The following is a 19,841-nucleotide window of genomic DNA, read 5'->3' as shown; positions in this document are numbered from 1 at the left end:
TGAACTTGGCGGTCCTCATGAGAGCCAGTTTCATCATAGCACTTGATGGTTTTTGCGACTGCACTTGAAGAAACTTTCAAAGTTCTTGATATTTACCAGATTGACTGACCTTCATGTATTAAAGTAATGATGGACTGTCGTTTCTCATGAAGCTGGTTGAGAGAATGCCAAGAGTGTGCAAAGCGGTCATCAAGGCAAAGGGTGGCTATTTGAAGAATCTCAAATAAACAAATCAAAATATATTTAATAACACTTTTTTGATTACAACATGATTCCATATGTGTTATTTCATAGTTTTGATGTTTTCACTATTTTTCTACAAAGTAGAAAATCGTAAAAATAAAGAAAAACCCTTGAACGAGTAGGTGTGTCCAAACTTTTGACTGGTACTGTATATTTTTTCACTTTAGTTTATTTAGTAAATATTTTCTTAACTCTATTTTCTTAAAACTGCATTGTTGGTTAATTAAGGGCTTGTAAGTAATATTTGACGTTAAGGTCTACACCTGTTGTATTCGGCGCATGTGACAAATAACATTTGATTTGATGATCTAGACGGGAATTTATGAGGCCCGGTAAAGGTGATGGATCATATATTGTCATTATTGCCGCCTCCAGTTTCTTCTACGGCTTAGGTTGTACACCCAGTGGGTAGGACGGAGTGGAAATGGAGAAAGGACCCCAGGACTGCTCCTGTCAGTGGGATGAGGCCCAGCTGGGGAGATGTGAGGAATGCAGTGATCTAAAAAGGGGCAGGCCTGCTAATGTCAGCCGAGTTGGCTGATGGTTACCAGGTTAGTAAATTTACCAGACTCCTACCGAGCACAGGAGGAGGCTTGGGGGTGATTCAATGGGAGGTGTATCTCAGTGGGCCTGGCCTCGTCAGAACGGAGTGCCTGAACCCCTGTGCCCAGGGAGGGGACACCTAAATATGGGTCACACAATTAACCGACTGGATAGAGGCCATCGATGGCTGCTGGCCAGCAGTGAGAAATGTGTTCAACGTAAACCAGGTCCTCTTGGGTTGGGAAAGGCCCGAGACCCAGTTCAGTGTGTATCCGCCAGAAGGTGCTTTGGAGGAGTTTAGCCTGCTCCCCGTGGCTAATAAGGATATGGCTAAGGGTTGGACAGTCCTATGGAAATTATACCATTGGAACCAGTTGATAAATTAAATAATGAAGGACTCGAATCTCGTGGGAGGAGACGGGAATTCAAATTCCGGATGAGGAAGGGAAAAATAGTAGTAGGCTGCGCTAAGTCCTTACCAAATTAGATGGTTGAGGGAGTAGAGAAACCCGAATAAGGTGCAAGGAAGCGATTCTGACGGCAGTCGCCAAGGAAACAAGACAGGGTGTGCTGCAGGTCCCTGGGAGTCAGGAGGACAGAGCGCCTGGTCCACTGGCAGAAAAAGAGCCTGTGCAGCTGTGGGAGAAGCTTAGGATGGTCTATGTGGCGTTAACGAGTCTCTGCTCTCTTTTGATAGAAGTGAGATTGGTAGTGCCAGGAGCTGGAAGTGATCTGGTAAAAAAGGACACCGCCGGGTGGACACTCAGAAATGGCAAGAATGGAGGTAAAGGGAAGATGGAGCTTCCCTACCATCTGGAGGAAAGCCAAGCAGGAAGTGGTGTAAATGAGAGTACAAAATGAGCATGATCATGCTGTTCAGGGCTCTGCTCATGGTAACCCTGTACATCATAGGGGCGCATGGTTGGGAATGCACACATTTTAGGGGAGGAATAAGGCCAGCTACTGTAGACTATTTAATGGAACGAAGTATAAACTTGTGTTTGAAACATACACACTACCAATGACACAGTATGTGGGTGGGGACAAGGCCGGGGCCCCGGAGATGGTAGCTGTTTATTCAGACACTGGAATGTGAGCAAAAAGTGGAGTGGGTTCAACAAAGTAGTGGGGAAGGAGTTGAACAGAACAGTTGACAACTGTACCCAGGGCTGGATAATTAGGTCACTGATGGCAACCTGAATCATAAGACTGGCTTCCGAATTTTGGATGTGAACTGGGACCGTAGATATTTGTATTTGGTCACGTGTCATGGTCCGAACTGGAGGACAGATCTATTCAGGTGAACTGGATTAGAGAAATGGGAGGACCACCTCGTCAGTATGCTGACTGGTGTATTAAGAACCCCAGGGGAGATCCCGACACACCGCTCTGGGAAAGAGAGTGTGTGGAAACAGTGGATCAGGGTGGAGGTCGGAATGCATTGTGAGCATACACCAAGATAGCCGGTTCTGGGGAGAACTAGAGTTGACATGCCCCGGGTCAAGAGAGGCCACCTCGGCTGTAAGGCCTGAGGGAGACCCAAGGTCACAGGCCCATAGGCAGGTTAGTAAATACCACAGGCTCTATAGATACTATGAACAGTGTGTGACAAAGATACTGGACATGGACCCAGGCTCATGCGTGGATGGGAGGTCATGTCCAAAGTTACGACTCGGGTAGTGGCTCATGTGTAAAATGTCCCTGCTGCAGTATAACTGAGGTAGGGGTCGATAGAGAGATTAATGAAACCTTGCCTTGGGTATGGAAGAGGCCTGTTACACTGTACACATTAGGTGTGAGCGACCCCCTGGAGAGGTGGGAATAGAAATGTGCGTACAGTCCCAACCTACCTCCGGGGATTTGGAGGGGGTGAACCGAACTCACTTTGCAGAACTGGATAAGTGTGTGAGTAAGGCAAGGACTTCACCTTGGATGGAGACACGAAGTCCTGGGGAACTTCTAGGTGCTCTTTACACCAGGTGGAGCCTGGGAGAAGGGATTATGGCGATATAATTGCACAAGGCAACGAGGATCGGGCACAGTGTGCTGAAATCGTATACCCAGGTGTTTGCCATTGATAAGGCTTGTATATGGTGCGGTCTGCAAACCAGGGAGGTGCTGATCTATGTGAAACCATGCCTGATTAAACTGGATTGGAAAAACAATTACTGGATAGATACCAGTATCTGGCCATGGTTTATTCAACAGGAGACACAAAAACAAAAACAAAAAAAAGGGCACCCGAGGAAACCAAGTGGAAGAGATTAGCCAGTGGAGGTAGGGTTTGAATGGTAATAAGGAAACTTTCAGCCACGACTATGTGAGTGGAGGTCTGACTGGTCAGACGTTCACACAGGAATGGATGAATGAGTGGCTGAATAGCTGGGTCTGGGAGGGTAGGCAAAAATGTAGGTATAAGCACCCGGCTTTACACGTTGCAAACCCCCTGCTCCATGGCCACCGAGTTCACCAGTGGAGACAGGAACTATGTGACGGTAGGGTGCTGGAAAGGCTGGACTGGGTTGTTTCTAACAGGATTTACACTAATGCTACCTGTGACACTTTATCTAACTAGGAAAAGTCAGTTAAGAACAAATTCTTATTTACAATGACAGCCTACCAAAAGGCAAAAGACCTCCTGTGGGGGTAGGGGTGCACTTAGGACTATACCTGTTGGTGTGTGTGTGAATATGGGCAACAATAATGTTCAGCAACAGGGCATAGTAGGAACGTCACGCAAAGATGGAATGTGCTGTGGAGAGGAGCCTACCTCCCGGTCCCTGAGGGAGCTCGAGGGGTAAGGTTGGGATATATTCATGAGGGGATGGTAAAGGCAGAATCCGTACCATTCACTTGGCGGATGGAAAGGTTTTCTACCAGAAGAGAGAGTCCTTCTGGTAGATGACAAGTAACAAGGGCTGGGAGTTTGGGGAGGGGGAGTCCAGTATGGACCAGATGTAACCGGTTTTAAGGGAGTGATTGAATAAGGGGAAATTATAGTATTGTAATGAATCTGATGTAACCAGTTTTGAAGGAGGAGTTGTGTCGGGAGAATATGACAGTATGTTAGTCATGGTTTAAGGCAGTATTCACCAACCGGTCAATCGCCAAGGCATTCCTAGTCGATTGCCAAACATTTCTGCAAAAAAACAACGATAAGCCTTGCATACCTATTTTTAAAAATTAGTCTCGCTCTGTTGGCGGTAGGTGCACCCGATTCAAATGCCTTGCGCACGGGGTAGGCGCCGTGTTCCCATTTTCAACCATTTCATATGTCTGAAGGTACAACTGCCTTCCCGGCAGGCCCGGGGGGAGCAAATCAAGTGCACTATAGGCCTATCACTGACCAATCAGATGACTCATATTACCGAGTCTGCAGTAACGCAGCAGGCGTAAAAGAAACCTTCAGCAAAGTTGACACTGTGAGGTTTTAAAACCAGAGATTGTCATTGAAAACAGCAAAGAGCTGCTATTTTTATGAGTGAGTTCATGTTTAAGTTTTTACTCAGCACTGTCAACACTTTCTATTCAAAATGTGCATTCTCCCTACTTCCACACACGCTACAATCAGCACTGCAGCTGCAATGAATGAATAGGAAAGTGTATCCATAGGCTTGCGTTGGTATTATTAGCGGCTTGAGTATTTTTTTTTTATATCTAGGAATATTTCACTTTCTCTGGTTATAGGCGTAACATGAATTTGTGCATGAGGTAGAACTAATGCAGTGCAACTCGAGTTTCGCCAGCAGCTGGAAGCCGGTGTCCCTTTTTGGTCAGTGTCAGCGGAGGGAAGGGAGAGCAGAGGGAGAGAGGTGGAACCAGTCAGCGGCGGGAGAGGGCAGCAGAGACTGACCATCAGATGCAGGCTCCATCAGCCCAGTAAAGTAAAAAAACAAAAAACAAATTATTCAAATATATTCTCACTCAGCTGTGCCTCACAAGTAATACAACAACTGATCTATTGCCAGTGTGATCATATAGCCTACCTCAAATCCTGATAATTTTTTTATGGTCTGAGAAGAACAACAATGCATTGGGAGGGCAATTCAAGCAAAGTCAACATGATGTGATAATGTTTTGGGCCTATAGCTTACTACACAAACTTCATTACTACAGTACTATTTTAAATAGGTTAATGTTTTAGGTCATGTAAAAGAAATGAGAGACATGATATTTTTGGGGATAATTAGAGTCATTGGAAAGGGCTTTCCTTTAATGGAAAGACTGGGGCCACTGACCCGAAATAGACCTGAGTCTCCTCTTTCTTGCTACTGATGGGGTCCATGCTTGGTGTGTGTATAGAAATGTCTATACCTCTTCGTATTGGTGACTATACCTCTTACGGTGAGTAATTCCAGGTCCACAAGTGAAGGGTTTGTGACGCCACCCGTGGGTGTAAAACTAATATTTATTTAATGTAAATTGCCGAGCTGAGAAAGTATACTCACCACTCGAATTATCCTGGTATTGTATTCCTAGGAGAGCCTGATGAACTATGGGTCACCCAACCCCTGATCTAGACGTGTCGCTGAGTGGTTTTTAATAAAGGTTACTACCACCCCAGCCGTCGGCAGCCGAGTTGGAAGCCGGTGCCGCGGTTGGTATCAGCAGGTCTCTAGGATCGGAACTGGGCTGGAACGCCAACACCCGTTGGTAATAAACATGAAGCAGGAATAATTTACGCTAGCTCATTAATCTCAAGGAGAGGCTTGAGTCGGGCAAGACAGTGGCGAAGATATTACCGTGTCTCTCCCCAGAATGCGCTAAACTGTCTCACACCAATTCTTGCGCATGCATTGTTTTATTGTGTTAATTGTTTGTCCTTTGTTTATTTTGATCATTTCCCAATTGCATATGTCACTAGTAAAACATGTACCATTAATTTGGTTACATTCATTTATGTTAATACATGGATTAATTAGGTCATTTACCGTTGTTATTCTCAGAGTGGAAACATTGTTTGCAGAGTTCACAACCTGCTACTCTTTCTTGTGGGAAACAATTTGTGATTTATTTCATACCATCATTTACGAGCTTTTTCAATTTTGACATTGTATTTTGTTTGGAGCGCTCCACGTGAGCAATGAGCATGTGTCTGGTTTCTCTGTCCTCTTAATGTGAAGGGAGCTCGCGCACCTGAGCAGGCACAGAAGTAGACCAACTGGCCTGCTGTGCGCAAAAGTAGGAAAGTGTCCATTTGGGGATGTCTGATTTCTGATTGTCTTAACTCACCACCACTAATCAGCGGAGTTTCTCATTCATTTTTTATACCTCACACAGTAAGTCAAGTATTTTTTTATGACATCCATTGTGGATGATAATAGTTCCTCATATTATTTGAAAAATCCTGATTATCACCAGGCCTCGATGTGAAAGAGCAAACTGTCATGCTCTTGGGATACTATATATCCAGTGGAAACGTCATAAAATACCTGAACACATTTCCCTTTGCACAAAAACAGCTGTGTCTGTCCGGAGCTCACAGGTGCAGGAAACTCTGGGGGCCCGGAATAGGCTAGTTGATACAATGTGGTAAGTTTGCTAGCAAAAGCTTCCGGCCAGACCTTCATATATACAGTCATTGGGTGGACACAGTTGATTGATTTGATACAATGTTGCACTTCACTAGCGATAGCTCAAGTCGAGACAAATAGAAAGGGAGGCAGGCAGATGGAGTAGAGACATGAATGCAATTGAAAGAACCAGCATTTTCATCAGGATATATATATATATGTATTTGTCGGCTTTATGTATTTAGCCGCCAATGGCTTACAGTGAATCAATGTGTCCATACGGAAAAGGCTGTTCCTCTCGCATTAGTGGAATTTTTACTTTTAGACTATTAGCATTTTAAAATCCAATTTGTGTTATTAACCACATGACAATAATTCTGAGAAATTAAAATGTTATTATTGAAATTAAACTGTTCCACGAAAATGTGCACGTGAAAATCAAAACTGGCACGCAGATCGGTAGTTAAATGGTTGGATAAATTGTAAGCTTCTCCCAACTTGAAACTCACAAACTTGAAACTCACTCGCTGCCTAGGAATAGAGCGTTGTGAACAGAGTGCACATTTATTTGTACTGCATAATTACAAAGGGTGTGTCTGTGAGAGAGAGCGATAAAGTGGTGTTGTAACTAAGATTGTATCTATTAAAACTGAGCACAAATGGACAGCTATGCGATCCATCGTTCACTAGTGGGTGGAAAGCGCCACTCGCTGGGCCGCGGACAGAACTGTGTCTCTTGGTAGACTAGTAGGTTAGTACGCCTACGTGTTTGACATGGGCAGAAGCAGGCCTCCGAACCAAGGGCGAGAGAATGCCATGATCCTTATTTGATATTGTTCCCATTCTCTTTTCGCCAAGTTTAGAATGGTAAACTAATAGAAAATATAAGTGGAAAATTATTGCTCCAGATCACTTGATCTCCACCACAAGGGGGAGAGAAGAGAGGAGGGAGAGAGAGAGAGCGAGAGACCCGATTTAACTCAAACTAAACGGTTTATTTTACAGCAGAGTGTACGGGAGAGCTCTGCATGCAGAATTGGGACCATACAGTGCCTTCGGGAAGTATTCAAACCCCTTGACTTTTTCCACATTTTGCTACGTTACAGCCTTATTCTAAAATGGATTAAATAAAACAATTTCCTCAACAATCTACACACAATACCCTAAAATGACAAATAAAAAAAAGCAGGTTTAGACATTTTTGCAAATGTATTAAAAACCAAAAAACAGAAATACCATTTTTACATAAGTATTCAGACCCTTTGCTGACACTGCTGTTTCCATTGATCATCATTGAGATGTTTCTAGAACTTGGAGTCCACCTGTGGTCAATTCAATTAATTGGACATGAGTTGGAAAGGCACACACAGGTCCCACAAGTGATAGTGCATGTCAGAGCAAAAACCAAGCCATGAGGTCAAAGGAATGGTTCGTAAAGCTCGGAGACAGGATTGTGTCGAGGCACAGATCTGGGGAAGGGTACTCAAGTATTTCTGCAGCATTGAAAGTCCCCAAGAACACAGTGGCTTCCAGAATTTTTAAATGGAAGATGTTTGGAACCACCAAGACTCTTCCTAGAGCTGGCGATCCGGGCTAAACTGAGCAATCGGGGGAGAAGAACCTTGGTCAGGGAGATGACCAAGAACCCGATGGTCACTCTGATAGAGCTCTAGAGTTCCTATGTGGAGATTGGAGAACCTTGCAGAAGGACAACCATCTCTTCAGCAGTCCACCAATCAGGCCTTTATGGTAGAATGGCCAGACCGAAGCCACTCCTCAGTAAAAGGCACATGACAGCCCGCTTGGAGTTTGCGTCATACCCAAGAAGACTCGAGGTTGCAATCGCTGCCAAAGGTGCTTCAACAAAGTACTGAGTAAAGGGTCTGAATACTTATGTAAATATTATATTTAATACATTTTTTATAAATGAGCAAAAATGTCAAATCAAGTTTTTGCTTTGTCATTATGGGGTAGTGTGTGTATATTGATGAGGGGGGGGGGAATATTTTATCAATTTTAGAATAAGGCTTTAACCTAACAAAATGTGGAAAAAGTTAAGGGGTTTGAATAATTTCCGAAGGCACTGTATATAAATATCCCATGTTTTTTCTCTCTCACCTACCCCAATCCCATTATCATTTATATCAATAATGCAATGGAAAAAATGGTTTAATCGTTTTTTTATTGCAACTACACATTATTTGCAGTTTTAACATCTCACCATCCTGAGTGCCGCAGCGGTCAAAGGCACTGCATCTCAGTGCTAGAGGCATCACTACAGACCCTGGTTCGATTCCAGGCTGTGTCAAAACCGTCCGGGATTGGGAGTCCCGTAGGGTGGCGCATAATTGGCCCAGCGTCGTCCGGGTTAGCGTTTGGCTGGGGTAGGCTGTCATTCTAAATGAGAATTTAAATATAAACTACCAGATGGTCCTGTAGCACCCCCCATCATCCCTACTTCCCATGGCTATCACAACTATCATGGGTTGCTAATATGACTACGATAATACCTTTTGGCTGCTAGACAATGAAATAAAGTTGATTTGAAAACCAATAGAACAGGAGGGCTATATGAGTCTTTATAAAATAATTGCCTTCACATTTCTACGGTGGTATTTTGGCTATAGGGTACTTTGAAGCAAGCTTAGACATGCTTCATTGTATGGTTTCAAACAATTAAGCTACAGGAAAAATATAGCGATACCAATAGCCCTAACCATCTTCTGGTAGTTTTTTTTTTTAGAAAGCCTTTCTCAATTAAATGGTAATGATACAAAGTAGCCTACGCCTACCTGGAAGACGGATATCATGATTATTTGCATCTATCCAGTGGCCAATTGTTTTGCAAACTCCACCTCATGTGCACTGCAGAAACACAGCTGACCAAACAACAGTGCCTGCACAGTTGAATTAAAGTGTAACTACACACAAAATCTAAATTTCTTAGATTTTTCCCAGACCTCAAAAGGGTCTCTTAATGTGTTTAAGTATTGTTGAGGGCTTAGAACATCCCATGTTGATGTTAAGAAAGTGTGATTTTGAGGGCGAAAACCAGAATATATATATATATAGATAGATATATATATATTTTAGCTAGCTGGCTTGCTATTGCAAGCTAATTTGTCCTGGGTTATAAACTTTGGGTTGTTATTTTACCTGAAATGCACAAGGTTCACTACTCCAACAATTAATCCACAGATAAAAGGGTAAACTGAGTTTGTTTCTAGTAATGTCTCCTCCTTCAGGATTCTTCTTTGGACTTTATATGTCACCCAGTAAAATACTACTTGAGTAAAAGTCTAAAAATATTTGTTTTTAAGTATACTTAAGTATCAAAGTAAATGTAATTGATAAAATGTACTTAAGTATCAAAAGTAAAAGTATAAATAATTTCAAATTCTGAATATTAAGCAAACCAGATGGCACCATTTTCTTGTTTATTTACGGATAGCCAGGGGCACACTCCACTCCAACACTCAGACATAATTTACAAACAAAGCATTTATATTTAGAGAGTCATCCAGATCTATAATAGTGAGCACTTTGAATACAGTGTTGTTTGAGATGACAACGAATTAAAATGCCAGGGAGGAGTTATTGTGACAGGGTAGGAACTAAAGTATTGATAAGTGTTTCCTAGGGGACCCTATAAGCTTTGGCTACTTCATGTAGCTAACATATTCTTGCTTTGCATTTTCCTCTTTGATTTAGAAGATACTGTTGCACAAACAAGATGCTGATTTAGGTCTACACCATCACTGGTATTATCAGGCTGCATTAGCTTGCAACGTTTGCGCGTACCCAGTACATTTATTAGCTAGCTAGTATTAGCGGCTAACAATTAGGATCTCACAAGATTTAGGGCAACTTGCTAAGAAAAGACAAACTAGCTGTTTGCTGATGTAAGAAACACAAACTAATAGTGTCATTATAGAACGTTAGTGGATTTATATTAAGAAGCAAAGTGAAAACAGCATTGTTATCAACATTGTTCCATGTGCAGCATTGACCATGGAGACCGAACGAAAGGGTCTCATGGTTGAGGAACATCAAATGCGGTCCTTGAGTGACAGGGGGCGTGGCTAGATCTATGTGGCAAGTGGCGCGGAGAGAAATGACTCAAGTAGCGAAGTAAACTTAAAAAATGGACATTACACATGTCATATGACATTTAACAAACCAAACATTCAAATACCGGTATAGATGGTAAAGTAAAAACCCAAACCGGTCCCTGCTTCAATACTGGTATATCATCATGATCATGGCCCTATTTCTATTACAGCATGTTGGATGACTCTTATTCTTATTCCATTCACCCAGTTCAATGTAACAGCGATAGGTTTAGGCTACAACCTAGCCTCTGAATGAAAGTTTACAACATAAGTGCACACAGGTCGAGAGACAAATTTGAGGTGAAAGACAACGACATTCAGTATGGCCTTGCACACTCTTGCCTGCATCTAGCAGATATAGGGGGGAATCATTAGTCAGTTGCAAACAGGAGTTTCTATTGGACAAATTCAGGTATGTTTATCCATGTTTTGTTCCGTTTGCTTCCTTTTAAGAAACTTTTTCAACAGAATCACACCCCTGATCACGCGTAAACACAGCTCACTTTCATAGCAGCCACATTGTATTCCTTCTCGCATCCATAAACTCTCCTCCTCTCACCTCTTCCCTTCGATTGTGGTCTTCAATGCTCAACACATCAGCTGTATGTGACCAGGCGAAATAACCTTTCCAAACCAAACTGCCACACAGCCTACAGCATTGTCACCATTTTAGCTAAAGTAACTTCATAGTCAGAGTAACTAATAGAACTAACGTTAACACTTTAGTAAACCGCTACAATCATGCAGTAACATCAGTGCATAGTCAGTAAGCAGTTACACCGGTGGGTCCCGGTGGCAATAAATGAGTAATACCAAAAGCTTACCTTAACTTGGAAGAGTTCCAGTATTGTGTTGGAAAGTCATAGCTAGCTAAAATAGCATCCCTCTGTTTGAGCAGGGTGTTTCAGTAGGCTAAACTAGCTAGTTGCATTTGCTAGCTAAGTAAGTGAAACTGAAAGTGACATTTTTTTTGTCTCTCTATTTGTCTCTTGCTTCTCCTTCATTTTGGGAGAAATTAATTTGTTCAAAACTGTTAAACTATTCTTTCTCTCTCTGAGTTAACTACTGACCACATTTTATACACTGCAGTGCTAGAAGATAGCTGTAGTTTATGCTTTCAGTACTAGATTAATTGTCTGATCCTTTGATTGGGTGGACAAAATGTCAGTTCATGCTGCATGAGCTCTGATAGGCTACACCATAATGCTACCCTACAGTGCTGTTGACCTTCTTTGCATAATAGTGTGTTTTAATCAGTTATTTGGTGACATGATTATATTTAGTGTAGTTTTGTCTAAAAGTATATCTTTCTAAATGTTTTACAATAAAAAAATACTGAAATCCACTGCGAAGGATAGTCCTCCCCTTCCTCCTCAGAGGAGCCAACACCGTTGTACACCAAGTCAGAATCGTAGGATAAACAAAGGGGGCATATCAAATCAAATAAAAATGTATTTGTCACTTGCGCTGAATACAACTGTGAAATGCTTACTTCCAAGCCCTTAACCGACAATGCAGTTTTAAGAAAAATAAGAGTTAAGAAAATATTTACTAAATAACTAAAGTTAAAAAAATAAAAGTGCAACAATAAAATAACAATAACAAGGCTATATACAGTGGGGCAAAAAAGTATTTAGTCAGCCACCAATTGTGCAAGTTCTCCCACTTAAAAAGATGAGAGGCCTGTAATTTTCATAGGTACACTTCAACTATGACAGACAAAATTAGAAAAGAAATCAAGAAAATCACATTGTAGGATTTTTTAATGAATTTATTTGCAAATTATGGTGGAAAATAAGTATCTAGGCCCATCTAGGTGTTTATTTATGTCTATGGTTGCCTAGATTGGTTCTCAATTAGAGGCAGCTGTTTATCGTTGTCTCTGATTGGGAACCATATTTAGGCAGCTGTCTTCTTTGGGTATTTCGTGTCTATGTCTAGTTGCCTGTGTCTGCACTGTTTGTAGTATAGCGTCACGTTAGTTTGTTGTTTTGTAAGTTTGTTTTAGTGTTCTTTCTTCATTAAATATAGAACATGTATTCATATCACGCTGTGCCTTGGTCTCCTCCATTCGACGAACGTGACAGAATAACCCACCATAAAAGGACCAAGCAGCGTGGTAAAAGGCAGCAGCAGCGATCGCAGGACTCATGGACTTGGGAGGAAATTCTGGATGGCGGAGGACCCTGGGCACAACCAGGGGAATATCGCCGCTGGAGGCAGCGAAAACAGAGAGGCGCCGGTATGAGGAGGCAGCACGGCAGCGCGGCTGGAAGCCCGAGAGGCAGCCCCAAAAATGTATTGGGGGTGGCACTTGGAGCAGTCAGCAAAGTTGAGGGTTGTGTCTGAGATTGTCGAGGAGTTATTGGACAGATTAGAGGAGAGTGAACGGAGGGGAGATTATGAGACATCCGAGGAGTTGTTGACGAAATTGGAGGAGAGTGAAGAGAGAGAGCTGGTGGTTTGGCGTAGTATGCACGGCATTCGCCCTGAGGAGTGTGTTAGCTGTCCGATGCCACCTGTGTCAGTTCCCTCGTACTCAGCCTGAAACTTGTGTTAAAGTTCCGGAAGATTTGATGCCGGCTATACACACCAGGTCTCCAGTACACCTTCAAAACCCGGTGTGTCTAGTTCCTGCTTCTCACACTCATCCTGAGGTGCGTGTCCTCGGCCCAGTACCACCAGTGCCGGCACCACGCACCAGGCCTATAGTGCGCCTCGGCAGTCCAGTACGCCCTGTTCCTCCTCCCCGCACTCGCCCTGAGGTGTGTGTCCTCGGCCCAGAACCACCAGTGCCAACACCACGCACCAGGCTTCCTGTGCGTCTCCAGAGCCCTGTATGCCCTGTTTCTCCTCTCTGCACTCACCCTGAGGTGCGTGTCTCCAGCCCGGTACCACCAGTGCCGGCACCACGCACCAGGCCTACAGTGCGCCTCGACAGTCCGGATCCGCCAGAGTCTCCCTCCCGTCCGGAACGCCAGAGTCTCCCTCCCGTCTGGATCCGCCAGAGTCTCCCGTCTGTCCTGAACCGCCAGAGCCGTCAGCCAGCCAGGAGCCGTCAGAGCCGTAAGCCAGCCAGGAGCCGTCAGCCAGCCAGGAGCCGCCAGAGCCGTCCAGCCAGCCAGGAGACGCCAGAGCCGTCCAGCCAGCCAGGAGACGCCAGAGCCGTCCAGCCAGCCAGGGGACGCCAGAGCCGTCAGCCAGCCACGAGCCGCCAGAGCCGTCAGCCAGCCAGGAACCGTCCGTCCCCGCTCCAGAGGCGCCACCTAAGTGGGCCAAGACTGAGGTAGAGCGGGGTCCACGTCCCGCACCCGAGCCGCCGCCGTGAAAAAGGCCCACCCGGACCCTCCCCTTTTGATTAGGTTTTTGCGGCCGGAGTCCGCACCTTTGTGGGGGGGTACTGTCACGCCCTGACCTGAGTATTCTTTGTTTTCTTTATATATTTTGGTTAGGTCAGGGTGTGACATGGGTGATGTACGTGTTTTTGTACAGTCTAGGGGTTTTGTAGGTTTATGGGGTTGTTTACCATCTAGGTGTTTATGTATGTCTATGGTTGCCTAGATTGGTTAGAGGCAGGTGTTTATAGTTGTCTCTGATTGGGAACCATATTTAGGCAGCCATCTTCTTTGGGTATTTCGTGGGTTATTGTCTATGTCTAGTTGCCTGTGTATGCACTGTTTGTAGTATAGCGTCACGGTCGTTTGTTGTTTTGTAAGTTTGTTTTAGTATTCTTTCTTCATTAAATATAGAACATGTATTCATATCACTCTGCGCCTTGGTCTCCTCCATTCGACGAACGTGACTGTGGGCAAATGATTTCATCCAACTTTGACATCAAAGTCTGACACTCTCTGGATTTATGGTGCTTTCAAGACAACTGGGAACTCGGAAAAATAAGGTTGAATCATGACATCAGTGATCTTCAGGTCGGAGCTCCAAAAAGAGGCCTGAGTTCCCGACTTGGAATTCCGAGTTGGATGACCAGTCAAAATGTATTTTTCCAGTCTGAGCTTGTTTTCTTCAGAGTTCCCAGTTGTCTTGAACTCACTGAAGTTGGAGATTTCCAGTTGTTTTGAACGATGCAGAAGTTATGCTGGATTGACAGCATGGCCAATGTATTCAACCTTGTCTGGCCCATGGTGTTGAATGTTTATCCTTTTAAGCTGGGAAAACAGACCCTTAAACCCAGACTTGGACCACACACCCACTGAATAGCAGGCTAGTGATTGCTTTGCAAAGCTTACAGTTAGCCACTGATTCCTTCCAAACCCCTCATTGGTCAATTTGCGACTTCCAACTTGTTGTGTAATGTTTATGTCCAATGACCGATGAGCACCAATACATTTCATCTGTAATTTCTCTTCATATGACAAGGATGGAAAATGATTTGAAGGTAGATTGTCGACATGATTCATGATGATGACTGCTAGCTTGCTAGCTAAGATTTTGAAAGTATGATGTTGATGTGCTCAGTCCAATCAAAGCTAAGGTAGATATAACGTGATTTGATGTAACTTTATCTGTGGCCAATGACCATGAACCTTCTTGGATTGGCACATCTAATGTAACTATCTGGCAGCACCCAAAGGGCTTGAATTTTTGAGCTCTCCCTGTATATTTTGTGGTGTAGTAGTGTCCCCATGAGTGACCGAACACAAACCCCTATGCTCCGTATTTTCCATTGGCTGCCCCACCACCACAGAAAGGCTGAAACACCTGCATTTTGGAGCTGCCTTACTCAAGAAAGCAAAAAAGAGACCATGTTTGTATGCAGCTTTATTAACTCAATAAAACATGTTTGTTTTTTTACATTGTTTGCAAACTGATTTGTGACACGTATTAATGCCAAAATAACATGCAAAACAGGCAACAAAAAAACAAATGTTTTTTTTTTTTTTTTGCTAAACTGGTGGGGCTCTGAACTGCCCTGAATGACGGGTTGCCACTGGGCATAGGCAACAGATCTTGATGTGTTCTTTTAAACAATTGGAGCGCCTTTCGTAGTTCTAAAAGGACAGCCCTGAATAAACGTTGATTTGATTGGCTTGAACACATGGTTACAATATACCCTATAGAATAAAATAAAACAGAGGGGTGAACTATCAATTTATACAGCCAAATTTATTTGCATAGATTTAATCATCAAATCAATTGACCAAGTAGTGAACATAAATCATTACGATGTAGAATTGCTGGGAATTTATTTTAAAACAGCCATAAAGTCAAGCTTTTAGTGTGGTATATTCATGCATCTCAATAAACTTGAACCTAAATGCATCATTACCCCCAACTTGGCCCAGTTCACATCTCCAATTTCCCACCCGAGAAAGCTAGAACGGGCCCTGCGTCTCAACCAATAGTCAATATACACTATATATACAAACGTATGTGGACACGCCTTAAAAATAGTGGATTCAGCTATTTCAGCTACCCCCGTTGCTGATAGGTGTATAAAATCGAGTACACAGCCATACAATCTCTATAGACTAACATTGGCAGTAGAAGAACTGAAATACTTCAGTCTGGTTTTAGACCCCATCATAGCACTGAGACTGCACTTGTGAAGGTGGTAAATGACCTTTTAATGGCATCAGACCGAGGCTCTGCATCTGTCCTCATGCTCCTAGACCTTAGTGCTGCTTTTGATACCATCGATCACCACATTCTTTTGGAGAGATTGGAAACCCAAATTGGTCTACACGGCCAAGTTCTGGCCTGGTTTAGATCTTATCTGTCGGAAAGATATCAGTTTGTCTCTGTGAATAGTTTGTCCTCTGACAAATCAACTGTAAATTTCGGTGTTCCTCAAGGTTCTGTTTTAGGACCACTATTGTTTTCACTATATATTTTACCTCTTGGGGATGCCATTCGAAAACATAATGTTAACTTTCACTGCTATGCAGATGACACACAGCTGTACATTTCAATGAAACACGGTGAAGCCCCAAAATTGCCCTCGCTAGAAGCCTGTGTTTCAGACATAAGGAAGTGGATGGCTGCAAACTTTCTACTTTTAAACTCGGACAAAACAGAGATGCTTGTTCTAGGTCCCAAGAAACAAAGAGATCTTCTGTTGAATCTGACAATTAATCTTAATGGTTGTACGGAGGACGTCTCAAATAAAACTGTGAAGGACCTCGGCGTTACTCTGGACCCTGATCTCTTTTTTTTTCTTCTTTTTTTCTCCCCAATTTTGTGGTATCCAATTGTTGTAGTAGCTACTATCTTGTCTCATCGCTACAACTCCCGTACGGGCTCGGGAGAGACGAAGGTTGAAAGTCATGCGTCCTCCGATACACAACCCAACCAAGCCGCACTGCTTCTTAACACAGCGTGCATCCAACCCGGAAGCCAGCCGCACCAATGTGTCGGAGGAAACACGGTGCACCTGGCAACCTTGGTTAGCGCGCACTGCGCCCGGCCCGCCACGGGAGTCGCTGGTGCGTGATGAGACACGGACATCCCTACCGACCAATCCCCTCCCTAACCCGGACAACGCTAGGCCAATTGTGCGTCGCCCCACGGACCTCCCGGTCGCGGCCGGTTACGACAGAGCCTGGGCGCGAACCCAGAGACTCTGATGGCACAGCTGGCGCTGCAGTACAGCGCCCTTAACCAGTACAGCTTTTTTTCCATCTACATAACATTGCAAAAATCAGAAACCTTCCGTCCAAAAAGGATGCAGAAAAATTAATCCATGCTTTTATTACTTCTAGGTTAGACTACTGCACTGCTCTACTTTCCGGCTACCCAGATAAAGCACTAAATAAACTTCAGTTAGTGCTAAATACGGCTGCTAGAATCCTGACTAGAACCAAAAGATTTGATCATATTACTCCGGTGCTAGCCTCCATACACTGGCTTCCTGTCAAGGCAAGGGCTGATTTCAAGGTTTTACTGCTAACCTACAAAGCATTACATGGGCTTGCTCCTACCTATCTTTCTGATTTGGTCCTGCTGTACATACCTACACGTACGCTACGGTCACAAGACGCAGGCCTCCTAATTGTCCCTAGAATTTCTAAGCAAACAGCTGGAGGCAGGGCTTTCTCCTATAGAGCTCTATTTTTATGGAATGGTCTGCCTACCCATGTGAGATAAGCAAACTCGGCCTCAACCTTTAAGTCTTTACTGAAGACTCATCTCTTCAGTGGGTCATATGATTGAGTGTAGTCTGGCCCAGGAGTGTGAAGGTGAATGGAAAGGCTCTGAAGCAACGAACCCCCCTTGCTGTGTCTGCCCGGCCGGTTCCCCTCTTTCCACTGGGATTCTCTGCCTCTAACCCTATTACAGGGGCTGAGTCACTGGCTTACGGGTGCTCTTTCATGCCGTCCCTACGAGGGGTGTGTCACTTGAGTGGGTTGAGTCACTGATGTGATCTTCCTGTCTGGGTTGGCGCCTCCCCCTTGGGTTGTGCCGTGGCGGAGATCTTTGTGGGCTATACTCGTCCTTGTCTCAGGATGGTAGGTTGGTGGTTGAAGATATCCCTCTAGTGGTGTGGGGGCTGTGCTTTGGCAAAGTGGGTGGGGTTATATCCTTCCTGTTTGGCCCTGTTCGGGGGCATCATCGGATGGGGCCACAGTGTCTCCTGACCCCTCCTGTCTCAGCCTCCAGTATTTATGCTGCAGTAGTTTGTGTCGGGGGGCTAGGGTCAGTTTGTTTTATCTGGAGTACTTCTCCTGTCTAAACCGGGGTCCTGTGTGAATTTAAGTATGCTCTCTCTTATTCTCTCTTTCTTTCTTTCTCTCTCTCTCAGAGGACCTGAGCCGTAGGACCATGCCTCAGGACTACCTGGCATGATGATTCCTTGCTGTCCCCAGTCCACCTGGCCGTGCTGCTGCTCCAGTTTCAACTGTTCTGCCTGCGGCTATGGAATTCTGACCTGTTCACCGGACGTGCTACCTGTCCCAGACCTATTGTTTGACCATGCTGATCATTTATGAACATTTGAACATCTTGGCCATGTTCTGTTATAATCTCCACCCGGCACAGCCAGAAGAGGACTGGCCACCCCTCATAGCCTGGTTCCTCTCTAGGTTTCTTCTTGGGTTTTGGCCTTTCTAGTGAGTTTTTCCGAGCCAACGTACATCAACACCTGCATTGCTTGCAGTTTGGGGTTTTAGGCTGGGTTTCTGTACAGCACTTTGAGATATCAGCTGATGTACGAAGGGCTATATAAATACATTTGAAGAGCTCAGTGACGTTCAATGTTGCACCTTCATAAGATGCCACTTTTTCCAACAAGTCAATTCATCAAATTTCTGCCCTGTGGGAGCTACCCCGGTCAATTGTAAGTGCTGTTATTGTAAGGTGGAAACCTCTAGGAGCAGCAATGGCTCAGCCGTGAAGTGGTAGACCACACAAGCTCACAGAACAGGACCCCCAAGGGCTGAAGCATCGGTTGCAACACTCAGTACCAAGTTCCAAACTGCCTCTAGAAACAACGTCAGCACAATAACTGTTAGTCTGGAGTTTCATGAAATGGGTTTCCATGGCTGAGCAGCCGCCCACAAGCCTAAGATCACCATGAGCAATGCCAAACGTCGGCTGGAGTGGTGTAAAGCTCGGCGCCATTGGACTCTGGAGAAGTGGAAACGTGTTCTCTAGAGTGATGAATCACGCTTAACCATCTGGCAGTCCGCCGGACTAATCTGGGTTTGGAGGATGTCAGGAGAACGCTACCTACCTGAATGCATAGTGTCAACTGTAAAGTTTGGTGGAGGAGGAATAATGATGTGGGGCTGTTTTTCATGGTTCGCGCTAGGTCCCTTAGTTCCAGTGAAGGGAAATCTTAACACTACAGCATGCAATGACTTCCAACTTTCTGGCAACAGTTCGGGGAAGGCCCTTTTTTGTTTCAGCAAAGCGAGGTCCATACAGAAATGGTTTGTCGAGATCGGTGTGGAGGAACTTGACTGGTCTGCACAGAGCCCTGATTTTAACCCCATCGATCACCTTTGGGATGAATTGGAACGCCGACTGCGAGCCAGGCCTAATCGCCCAACATCAGTGCCCGACCTCACTAATGCTTTTGTGGCTGAATTGAAGTCCCCGCAGCAATGTTCCAACATCTAGTGGAAAGCCTTCCCAGAAGAGTGGAGGCTGTTTTAGCCTCAAAGGGGGACCAATTTAACATGACTGGGAATACAGATATGCATCTGTTGGTCACAGATACCTTTAAAAAAAATAAGGTAGGGCCTTGGATCAGAAAACCAGTCAGTATCTGGTGTGACCTCTATTTGCCTCATGCAACTTGACTTATCCCCTTTCAGTTGATCAGGTTGTTGATTGTGGCCTGTGGAATGTTACCTCACTCCTCATCAATGGCGGTACGAAGTTGCTGGATATTGGCAGAAACTGGATCATGCTGTTGTACATGTTAATCCAGAGCACCCCAAACATGCTCAACGGTCAAAGTACCACCACCTGT

The sequence above is a fragment of the Oncorhynchus tshawytscha genome, linkage group LG12 (genome assembly GCF_018296145.1).
Source record: "Oncorhynchus tshawytscha isolate Ot180627B linkage group LG12, Otsh_v2.0, whole genome shotgun sequence".
Classification (NCBI taxonomy): domain Eukaryota; kingdom Metazoa; phylum Chordata; class Actinopteri; order Salmoniformes; family Salmonidae; genus Oncorhynchus; species Oncorhynchus tshawytscha.
Note: the sequence above shows the minus strand (reverse complement) of the source record.